The sequence below is a fragment of the Dermochelys coriacea genome, chromosome 18 (genome assembly GCF_009764565.3).
Source record: "Dermochelys coriacea isolate rDerCor1 chromosome 18, rDerCor1.pri.v4, whole genome shotgun sequence".
NCBI classification, from domain to species: domain Eukaryota; kingdom Metazoa; phylum Chordata; order Testudines; family Dermochelyidae; genus Dermochelys; species Dermochelys coriacea.
The window spans coordinates 20,222,363-20,233,049 of record NC_050085.1 but is presented as its reverse complement, the minus strand read 5'-3'; positions in this window follow the sequence as shown (position 1 = coordinate 20,233,049).

The window sequence follows — 10,687 nt, the reverse complement described above, 5'->3', positions numbered from 1 at the left end:
TCAGTTGTTGTTTTTTTTATTTTAATCCATTCCCAACCTGCTTTCTGGACTCCTGACTAAGAGATTTCATGGAGGATGGAACCCAGCTTGATGTGCCAAGCATGTGTGTGTGAGGGAGTGGATCTGTGTGAGTTGCCTGAAAGGACCTGCGGGTGGGTGGAAAGAAGTCACTCTATGTGGGAATAAGTCACCTGCTGTGTTGTGTGAAATCTTGCTCTTGTGCCCAGAGGTGTTTTGCCAGGTGCATTTTATACCCTTTTCTAAATTATTGGAGAGTAAATAAAAACAAATGAATAACAGGAAAAGAATTTCCGCTGTAAACTTTGGACTTTTAAGCATTCCCCAAGTTTAGTCCTGCAGGAGACAGGAAGTAAAGCTATCAAAATCTGGATTGCTCAGCTGAAATTCGGGAGTGGTGGGGACCCCAGGCCCAGACTGCTTACCTGCACCCAACAGGCAAATGGAAACAGTGACAGTAGACTGATGGAAACAAGAGTGAAACTGTTTGATGTCAAGTGCCACGCTAGCTGGGAATAGCAGATTGTCAGGGCTATTAAATAAAATAACAGCTCTGGCTCTGTGACTCCCCACGGGCTCCGCAGCAAGGGAATCTGGCCACCCGCAAGAGAGCTAAATGGCTTGACACAGTAGGTAAGTTCCTTTCATGATAATCAGCTCTACAACAGAGAACAGCTGCTCCTCACCCATTAATACATTTTTAATATTACATGTTCATTCCCCAGTTGTCTCAAGGGTGCTGAGAGGGAGTCTGCAAATGGAGAAATGGAAAATCAACATTTCCCCCAGCCCTGCTGTGGCTTCAGGCTGTACTTGTCAACCCTGGGAGTCAAGAGATGTGCTGCTTGCTCCCTCTATTTTGCCAAGCCCCACCCTGCCCCACACCTGGAACATTCCTCCCTTCCCCCACATAGGGATAGCCAGGGTCCAGAACCACTATGACCACATGGCAGTGAGCTGCCCTTGCTGCCTGCTTCCTTGTCTATGTAGTTAATTTCCTGTCTAATACTGACCCCAAGTGTTTGGGAACTGGGAGGTTTAAACAAAATCAGAGAGTTTCCAACCCAGCGCTCATTATTTGATGACTTGTTTAGCCTTTACAACACCAAGGGGAGAGGCACTAAGAAAGACAGACAGACAAACAGCTGACAAGTAATTTGCATCGAAGGACTCAAAATAAGTAGCTGCTGCTGGTGCTGCAAATTAATCCTGGTTCACCCCCACGCGGTGAAGCTTGCTGAGGTTTGCACTGGATGCAGAGTCAAGAGATTTGGCTTCATTTCCTACCTCTTCCACCTGTTTTCTATGTAAACTAGACTGGGTCATTTAACCTGTCTATGCCTTGGCTCCCCTTTCTCATACACAAAAGGAGAATGTGGGGGTTGTGAGAGTTATTCACTAATGATTGGGAGGGACTCAGATACTCCAGTGAGGGGACCATATAAGTAACTCGGTGGGTAGAAGCACTCAGAGCTTGATGCAATTTCACCCATAAACCCGGAGAACTAAGGTTTGGGAAGGAAATGGAAAGTGGTTAAAAAGTGGGTGTTGGTGTAACGCACATACCCTCTGGGTGTGGTGTTCTGTCCCATCAAGTGGCACCGAGACCACTTAGCTAAGGCTGTAGAGCAGACTAGTTAATCTCTTCTATGGCTTTTAGCTCATACAGTAGAGACTCATGCATTTAGCTCCAGAGGTCCGAGGTTCGATCCCGCCCGACGATGACCGGGGTCTGTCGGTATTACATTGGCGTGGTTAACTTAGCCATAGTTAAATTAACTCAGAACAAAAGTTCTGTGAATCCCTGATTTCTGTTGCTTCCTCAGGACAATGCTCATTCCTTCAGCCCTGCTCTAAAGGATCAGACGAGCTCCTGAAGCAATGGTAGCGATTCTAAGGGTAGGTCTATACTGCAATTAGAGACCTGTGACTGGCCTGTGCCAGCTGACTCAGGCTCCAGGATTCGGGCTAAGGAGCTGTTTCATTGCAATGTAAATGTTCAAGCTTGGGCTAGAGCCCCGGCTCTAGGACCCTGTGAGGGGCAGGGTCCCAGAGCTTGGGTTGCAGCCTGAGCCTGAACTCTACCCTGCAATTAAACAGCCCTTTCACCAGAGTCTTGCAAGCCCAAGTCAGCTGGCATGGGCCAGCCGTGGGTGTCTAATTGCCATGGAGACATACTCTTAGATGCTCAGTGGGATAACTGCTAGGAGAGATTTATTATTTTTGATGAAATTCTTTGAAAATAAGCATTATAAAAAGCAATTAAGCATTGCAAGGGGTATAGAACCGAGGCGGACTCATTTCAAAGCCATTCACTCATGAGTTAAGGTTTGCAAAGTGCTTTGACAATGAGTAGCACATCGGGGCTAAGGACTGAGTAAATGTGCTGATTACTGGGACCTATTAAATGGATTCTACTGCCAACAACAGGGAACACAGGCCAGGATCCAGTATCTTTTGTAATACCAGAAACATTCAGAGGCCTGCAAGAGATAACTGTATATTCTGGTAAATAACATTCCCATCTGACCATGAAATTTCTGATTCCCTGTCTCCTTCCCTTAAACTTTTTGGCTAAGGTCATGCATATCATAAATCCTCTCTTAGCTGTACCTTACTGCGGAACTTGCTTAATTCCATCCCTTCTGACCACACCTCTCACCCTGCTAAGACTCTAATGTAGGATGCAGTATATGAGAAAGATCCGAAGAGCAGGACACAAAAAATCCCTTCCTTTAATGTAAATAACTTTGTCTATAATCTCTGCTTCAGCACTCTTTATTTCTGATGTGAATAATTTTCTGTGATATTAATAAAGGCACACTAGAGTTGTACAGTGCGACTTGGGATATTGGAGAGTTAGGTTATGGAGTGACACTTTCTGTTGTTCATGCTGGGCTAGGCACCTTAGAATGATTCAGGAGTCTAAATAAGATCTATTTTATTTGAACTGAGATGAAATGATAGAAGGACACACCACAACTGGGAGTAGAGGGTTTAATGTATTACTAAGCTTGCGTGACAACCGCCATCTTGGTTGACAGGTTTCAGAGTAGCAGCCGTATTAGTCTGTATTCACAAAAAGAAAAGGAGTACTTGTGGCACCTTAGAGACTAACAAATTTATTTGAGCATAAGCTTTCGCGAGCTACAGCTCACTTCATCGGATGCATTCAGTGGAAAATACAGTGGGGAGATTTATATACACACAGAGAACATGAAACAATGGGTTTTATCATACACACTGTAAGGAGAGTGATCACTTAAGATGAGCCATCAACAGCAGGAGGGGGGGGAAAGGAGGAAAATCTTTCATGGTGACAAGCAAGGTGGGCCATTTCCAGCAGTTAACAAGAATGTCTGAGGAACAGTGGGGGGTGGGGTGGGGTGGGGGGGAGAAATACCATGGGGAAATAGTTTTACTTTGTGTAATGATTCATCCACTCCCAGTCTCTATTCAAGCCTAAGTTAATTGTATCCAGTTTGCAAATTAATTCCAATTCAGCAGTCTCTCGCTGGAGTCTGTTTTTGAAGTTTTTTTGTTGAAGGATAGCCACTCTCAGGTCTGTAATCGAGTGACCGGAGAGATTGAAGTGTTCTCCGACTGGTTTTTGAATGTTATAATTCTTGACGTTTGATTTGTGTCCATTTATTCTTTTACATAGAGACTGTCCAGTTTGACTAATGTACATGGCAGAGGGATATTGCTGGCACATGATGGCATATATCACATTGGTAGATGCGCAGGTGAACGAGCCTCTTATATTGTGGCTGATGTGATTAGGCCCTATGATGGTGTCCCCTGAATAGATATGTGGACAGAGTTGGCAATGGGCTTTGTTGCAAGGATAGGTTCCTGGGTTAGTGGTTCTGTTGTGTGGTGTGTGGTTGCTGGTGAGTATTTGCTTCCGATTGGGGGGCTGGCTGTAAGCAAGGACTGGCCTGTCTCCCAAGATCTGTGAGAGTGATGGGTCGTCCTTCAGGATAGGTTGTAGATCCTTGATGATGCGTTGGAGAGGTTTTAGTTGGGGGCTGAAGGTGATGGCTAGTGGCGTTCTGTTATTTTCTTTGTTGGGCCTGTCTGTAGTATGTGACTTCTGGGTACTCTTCTGGCTCTGTCAATCTGTTTCTTCACTTCAGCAGGTGGGTATTGTAGTTGTAAGAAGGCATGAGAGAGATCTTGTAGGTGTTTGTCTCTGTCTGAGGGGTTGGAGCAAATGCGGTTATATTGTAGAGCTTGGCTGTAGACAATGGATCGTGTGGTGTGATCTGGATGAAAGCTAGAGGCATGTAGGTAGGAATAGCGGTCAGTAGGTTTCCGATATAGGGTGGTGTTTATGTGACCATCGCTTATTAGCACCGTAGTGTCCAGGAAGTGGATCTCTTGTGTGGACTGGTCCAGGCTGAGGTTGATGGTCGGATGGAAATTGTTGAAATCATGGTGGAATTCCTCAAGGGCTTCTTTTCCATGGGTCCAGATGATGAAGATGTCATCAATGTAGCGCAAGTAGAGTAGGCGCATTAGGGGACGAGAGCTGAGGAAGCGTTGTTCTAAGTCAGCCATAAAAATGTTGGCATATTGTGGGGCCATGCGGGTACCCATCGCAGTGCCGCTGATTTGAAGGTATACATTGTCCCCAAATGTGAAATAGTTATGGGTGAGGACAAAGTTACAAAGTTCAGCCACCAGGTTTGCCATGACATTATCGGGGATACTGTTCCTGATGGCTTGTAGTCCATCTTTGTGTGGAATGTTGGTGTAGAGGCTTCTACATCCATAGTGGCTAGGATGGTGTTTTTAGGAAGATCACCGATGGACTGTAGTTTCCTCAGGAAGTCAGTGGTCTCGAAGATAGCTGGGAGTGCTGGTAGCATAGGGCCTGAGGAGGGAGTCTACATAGCCAAACAATCCTGCTGTCAGGGTGCCAATGCCTGAGATGATGGGGCGTCCAGGATTTCCAGGTTTATGGATCTTGGGTAGCAGATAGAATACCCCAGGTCAGGGTTCCAGGGATGTGTCTGTGCGGATTTGTTCTTGTGCTTTTTCAGGGAGTTTCTTGAGCAAATGCTGTAGTTTCTTTTTGTAACCTTCAATGGGATCAGAGGGTAATGGCTTGTAAAAAGTGGTGTTGGAGAACTGCCTAGTAGCCTCTTGTTCATAATCCGACCTATTCATGATGACGACAGCACCTCCTTTGTCAGCCTTTTTGATTATGATGTCAGAGTTGTTTCTGAGGCTGTGGATGGCATTGTGTTCTGCACGGCTGAGGTTATGGGGCAAGTGATGCTGCTTTTCCACAATTTCAGCCCGTGCACGTCGGCGGAAGTACTCTATGTAGAAGTCCAGTCTGCTGTTTCGACCTTCAGGAGGAGTCCACCCAGAATCCTTCTTTTTGTCGTGTTGGTAGGAAGGTCTCTGTGGGTTAATATGTTGGTCAGAGGTGTGTTGGAAATATTCCTTGAGTCGGAGACATCGAAAATAGGATTCTAGGTCACCACAGAACTGTATCATGTTCGCGGGGGGGAGGGGCAAAAGGAGAGGCCCCGAGATAGGACAGATTCTTCTGCTGGGTTAAAAGTATAGTTGGATAGATTAACAATATTGCTGGGTGGGTTACGGGAACCACTGTTGTGGCCCCTTGTGGCATGTAGTAGTTTCGAGAGTTTAGTGTCCTTTTTCTTTTGAAGAGAAGCAAAGTGTGTGTTGTAGATGGCTTGTCTAGTTTTTGTAAAGTCCAGCCACGAGGAAGTTTGGGTGGAAAGTTGGTTCTTTATGAGAGTATCCAGTTTTGAGAGCTCATTCTTAATCTTTCCCTGTTTGCTGTAGAGGATGTTGATCAGGTGGTTCTGCAGTGTGCATCTACCAATGTGACATATGCCATCATGTGCCAGCAATGCCCCTCTGCCATGTACATTGGTCAAACTGGACAGTCTCTACATAAAAGAATAAATGGACACAAATCAGACGTCAAGAATTATAACATTCAAAAACCAGTTGGAGAACACTTCAATCTCTACAGTCACTCAATTACAGACCTGAGGGTGGCTATCCTTCAACAAAAAAACTTCAAAAACAGACTCCAGCGAGAGACTGCTGAATTGGAATTAATTTGCAAACTGGATACAATTAACTTAGGCTTGAATAGAAACTGGGTGTGGAAGAGTCATTACACAAAGTAAAACTATTTCCCCATGTTATTTCTCCCCGCCCCCCGCCACCCCACTCTCCACTGTTCCTCAGACATTCTTGTTAACTGCTGGAAATGGCCCACCTTGCTTGTCACCATGAAAGATTTTCCTCCTTTCCCCCCACTCCTGCTCTTGATGGCTCATCTTAAGTGATCACTCTCCTTACAGTGTGTATGATAAAACCCATTGTTTCATGTTCTCTGTGTGTGTGTGTATAAATCTCCCCACTGTATTTTCCACCGAATGCATCCGATGAAGTGAGCTGTAGCTCACGAAAGCTTATGCTCAGATAAATTTGTTAGTCTTTAAGGTGCCACAAGTCCTCCTTTTCATCTTGGTTGAGACTATGGATTGAACCAGAGAACTCCAGAGCTAAAGTTCTCAACAGCTTGAGTAAAGATTAACTCATGCAGCTGGGACTATTCCCAATTGTCATCTTTTCTCAATCAGACATAGAAAGGGATGTGGAGCCCATTCTGGGCAGAAGTATCCTGCTGATTAGTAGACCGTTCCCTAGCCTTCATGCTCTCACTCTCAATACCCCCACATTTTCTTAACAAAGAGGAATTTGGACACCTTAGCTCAAGATCGTTACTTTCTGATTCAGAAAAGCATCACCAAGTGTCTCTGTTCGATAATTACTTGGCTTGGAGGGTGGGGGGAACCATCCAACAGTTAATAGTCATTACACTTACAGGCAAAATTCATTCCTTTGACTGCTGTCCCTATCATGTCCCTAATGTTCAGCCAAATGAGCCCAGAAGGTTATAAAAAAAAAAAATAGAGACACTGATGAGTGTGGCAGACACAGAGAAATGTGCTGTAACAGACTAATTTACACATTCCATTTCACAGCTTGTACCTTGCTGCATGTTTAATAAGATTATAGTCCGGTTTCCCCACCCCAGACTCCCCTTGCTTAAAGACAAGCGAGCTCTCAATACAGCATTTTTCATCTTTTTTTTTTCTCCTGCCTGTCAGCCCAAAGGTTAAAAAAGACACTTTTTAATCTAATTGAAAATACATCCTCTTTTATGCAATCTGATCCCCTTGTAGGGCTCCTTGGTTACTGGTCACATTGCAATTTCTCAAGTCACTTGTCCCCTGAAGAAGTCTGGACTGGCCTCAAAGGGGATCTCCATTCCAGCTCCCTTTTTATGGTGCATTTTCTATGTCACACTACTCTGCATAGTAGCAGGGCTACTTCAGAAAAGGTCCCAGATCTTCAGCTGCAAGAATTCAGAACTTCCATGAATTCTTTGCATTGGTCTCCACTGCAGACGATGTGGGGGAGATACCCACATCAGAGCTATTCTTTTTGTGCAATAAATACAAAGTACTGTCCCAAACTGATGTGTCAGTAGAAGAGGTTTGAGAACAAATTGATAAACTAAAAAGTAATAAGTCCCCAGGACCAGAAAGTATTCACCAAGAGTTCTGAAGAAACTCAAATATTAAACTGCAGAACTAACTGTACTGTATAACCTATCACTTAAATCAGCCTCTGTACCAGATGACTGGAAAGTAGCTAATGTAATGTCAATTTTTTAAAAGGGCTCCAGAGTTGATCCTAGCAATTACAGGACGGTATCAGGCAAACTGGTAGAAACTACAGTAAAGAACAGAATTATCATATCGTATTGCCATGGAATGTTGATCTGAGTCAGAATGGCAAGTCATACATTCTTATATAACATCCATGGCCACTGAGTATAACATGTTTAGGAAGGAGAGGGGAAGAACCTCATTTAGAGAGGATATCAAGCCACTTGGTTTCTAGTGTACTTTATCTTGTCAGAAGTTACAGGGTGAAGTATTTGAAAGGAACAGTATTAGGAGCTGGAAGCAGGACATCTAAGTTATCTTCTCACACCTGCCTCTGACTCACTGTATGACCATGAGCAAGCACCTTGGCCACTGAGCACCTCATTTTCCCCATAATGACAATACCCACCTCCCAACTTTAATGAATTATGCGAGGCATAATTGTTCAGAACCACAGGTGAAGTAAGCCGGTATGGTCCTGTACAGCATACCAGCAAGAGCCGGTACACAGCCAACCGTACCAGCAGGGGGCAGCTTCTCAGGCAGCAATTTAAAAGGGCCGGAGTCCCGGGCCCTTTAAATTGCGATTTAAAGGACCTTGAGATTTAAAGGCCCCACCCCTTCCGGTTGAGGCCCCAACCCCCTGCTCAGGACCCCAGCCCTGCGTACAGGTAAGTCCCTTAAGTTACTTTCACCCCTGTTCAGAACATGCTTTAAGATCTTCAGAGGAGAGAAGCTCAGGTAGTGCAACGTGTTAGATTAGATTATTCTGAAAAGGAAGAGTTGCTAATTTCAAGTATTGGCCAAGACTGGCCAAGCTAAAGCAAAGTTGAATGTTGGTCCTGATGTGTTTTCAAAGCAGGATAGACATTTTCACTATATAATAAAAACAATTGTCTGTATTGCTCGGCTGCAAGTGACAATTCTGTAAGAGAATAGAGAACATTAGGATGCTTTTGGAGAAGGATATGAATTACACTTCAGCTAAAGAACAAAGCACAGAAGGACCCTTGAGCAGTGCATGAAATTGCAGAACAATATAGCAGGCATGTCTCTCAACCTCAGTTTAACTGTGAGAACTTTATGCTGCTGAGAAAAATGTCTTATCTGAATTTTCTCATAGGTAAAACATTAAGCTGTTGCCATTTGTTTCTAAGACATAAGTTGTTGTTCACTCTTTTAAGGCCGAGAGGTGTGGACAAGAGTTGTTCCCTGAGCAATAGGGATTTGGAGACAGAAGGTGGGAACATCAAACCACTGATGAGTGTTTGTATGGTTTTGAAATCTGCAAATGTTTGAAAAGTTCCCTGTGAAGAATTCAGCATTCAGGCCTTTAATATGGTCACTTGTCACTTCAGAGTCACAGTTATGGTATTGTACTGCATTGTTATTCAACTGATGACATAGCAATAAAAGTTTCCATATTATTCTTGATCCATTAAACCAACAAAAAGCAGATGTGCAATTTAGGGTGACACTCACAGATATGCATGCACCAAGGCCCGAATCCAGAACCCACTGAAGTCAATAGCTTCCATTGGCTTAAATGGACTTTGGATAGGGCTCCAACTCTTTCCTAGCATATGTGCTCTGGGTATTGTAACATGATCAGTTACAGACCACAGATACCAATCATTACTTGAAATGATAAAATACTAAATAATTCTTACTAAAAAAATAACTACATATTTAAATGCAGAAATGTCTCATTCCTTGCTTCACATAAATTCATCTATTATCATTGGTGTCACTGGAGTCCTTGAAGTTAAACAGAGATTTGAGTTACTAACATACTTTGTTCCCTGTGGGTTGCACAACTGAAGTGAGAGGCAAATCTGAATAAGTCCCTAACTGCACATATTATAAATCAAACTACAGTTACAGAAAGGAGATGCAGTGGAAAGGAAAAGGATCTGCAATGTTTATAACTGATAGAGCGACAAGGCAAAAATTGTGTTTTTCCAAACGTCAGCCCATTGGGGAGCAACTTGAAGCAAGATTCTTCATTTTTATAAAAAGTTGATTTTAACATAGTCCTGTCTGTGGGCAAAATTCTCTACTCCCAGCTGCACGGCCAGCCTCCAGTGAATGTTCTGCCCATAATTAGCATCAATTGCTATTCCACATTCAAAATGTGCACTAGAGACCCAGCATGCAGAGGAGAATTTTGCCCCTTTATTATATCCACTTTAAAACTCTTTTTATGCCCTGAATTATCTCCCAAAATATAACCATTTGTTTGTTTGCAAACTTTTGGTGAGGGGAATGGGTCTCCTTTGTTCTCCCTCCTTCAGAAAGGGGAATATGTGTGATTTCCACAATGTTTTTTGACAAAAACAACCATTACAGAAAAGATCATAAATGTACAGGAAGTTAAAGGAGAGAACAGCGAAGGAATGAATTCAAGATGCATGTGTTCCTTCCTCCGTCTCCTCCAAACTCTCCATGCCAAGGCCCAAATGTGGAACAAATGTGACACAGACCCAAAATGGGGAACACACCAAAATTATTAATTCAGGCAATTTCAAACCCTGCAGGATTCAATCGTGTTGTGTAATCAGTCTTTTGATAGCACCAGTTTCCAGACCCTTTATTTCTGATGTAAAATAATTGTCCATAATAAAAGTTTGTCACAGTGGTGGAGAGGGGTATAAGTAACTTTAACACTAAAATGAGTGATGTTCCCTTGTGATGGGTGACATTTGAGAGCCATGGCTTTGCAGGTGTGCCACGTTTCTGAGAAAGCAAAGGTCAGAGCAAGACGAAGCTGAAAGGATCTCATAAAAAATGAAGTGACTTTCCCTCACATACACCCCTATTGCCCTCATCCCAGAGATGTGAAACATAAGCTATAATATTGCAATATCAGGCATTCAAACATCATGAGTGCAGCCCTGGAAATCATGAGATTAGTTTAAAATCATGATTTTTTCTAA